The 1,445-nt window shown below is 37.8% G+C and overlaps 1 long non-coding RNA gene across 1 annotated transcript in view; it reads left to right on the top strand.

Annotated features, from left to right (window-relative positions):
- Nucleotides 1-324: 324 nt before the first annotated feature.
- LOC118477610 overlaps nucleotides 325-1,445 on the top strand; it is a 4,820-nt gene continuing 3,699 nt past the window's right edge. Inside the window, exon 1 of the long non-coding RNA XR_004858488.1 lies at nucleotides 325-880. This is a non-coding gene — a long non-coding RNA (uncharacterized LOC118477610). The remainder of the gene's footprint in view (nucleotides 881-1,445) is intronic.

Raw genomic sequence — 1,445 nt, 5'->3', positions numbered from 1 at the left:
TCTTTTCCACCACCCTCTCTCTCAACGCTACGCATTTTTCTTCACCTATTTTATCCCCCCTCCCTCCCTTCCCCCAATGCCTTCAACCACATTGATACCTCCACCCCCCTTTCTTACCTCACAAATATACACACCAGTCCCCCCCCCCCCCTCTTTCCCCGTCTCTGTAAAAACCTACTTTTTCGCCTATCTGCGCCTCAACAGTGACCCACAGCCCGTTGTCTCTAGCCTACCTATAAAACCGACGGATCCTCTTGGATTATCATCCACATACACAACGAAATCTCCACTAACTAACCTTCGGTCTACCCGCTGTTGATATCATAAATCGGTGAAATCAAAAGTGCCCATTGTGTCTGTGAAAAACAGATCTTAAATGTTGAAGGTGGAGCATACAGGTGTGAGCTCATTATTAAAATTTTTATTTTAACGTTAGAACGCGTCTATATAATTAAGATCTGTCTATACACTTCTTTAATTCTCTAATTAAAAAAACAAAAAAACAACAACAACCAGTCTTTAAGATAGATGGTATACTCATAGTTTTAATGCGTTAATAACTGAAAACGTGAAAGTGTTAATACCTCTACCTCTATCTAACAACACTACTATCAGGTTGTTCGTGCTTAATATAGGCAGTGAGGGTGTTCATCAAGGAATTTGCTCCTGAAGAAGGAGGGAGAGCATTAACCTCTGCATGTCAAACAATTTTCCTTCACTGCAAACGGCGCCAGCTTATCACCTGAGTGAAGAAGACAAGAAGACCTTGAACGTTTGATATAATGGTAGAGAGCCGACCATGAAAAGCTGACTGCACAATACGTGATCGCTCTTCTGTCCTCGGAAACCCAAAGCGTCGACTGCCGCCATATTCTGAAAGGTAACTTGCATTCTCTTCGTACTTCGCTCATTTCGTTTTTCTGTGTTATTAGATTATGTTACTATTTCAATATTATTATCTTTATTTGTAAACATTGGTTTATGCTGCGTTACCTATTTTTTGTGTTGTTGTTGTTGTTGTTGTTGTTGTTGTTGTTGTTGTTGCTGTTTGTTTGTTAGTTGGTTGGTTCATGCGCCTACATTTTGTAATAATAATGATAATAATGATGATGATGATAATAATAATGATAATAATAATAATAATAATAATAATAATAATAATAATAATAATAATAATAATAATAGATAACATTTGTATGGCGCCAATTCCTGCTCAACAGCAAGCTCTATGCGCTTCACAATCTATACTATTACCCCAGAAGACATTAAAGCATTCTAAAATAAACTTAACTTCCTCATCCCTAGCCTTAATAACGCTTTGCTTTCATGAAATGTTTTTGTTGTAGGTCATAAATATATGGGACCTCCCTTTCTACTCTTGGCCTACTTGCTAATTTTCTCTTCCCGTTCGCATATTAATTTTGATCGAAATACATGCCCTCCCC

Source organism: Aplysia californica, unplaced genomic scaffold, assembly GCF_000002075.1.
Source record: "Aplysia californica isolate F4 #8 unplaced genomic scaffold, AplCal3.0 scaffold00152, whole genome shotgun sequence".
In the NCBI taxonomy this organism is placed as follows: Eukaryota; Metazoa; Mollusca; class Gastropoda; order Aplysiida; family Aplysiidae; genus Aplysia; species Aplysia californica.
This window is presented reverse-complemented; position numbering and strand designations above follow the sequence as displayed.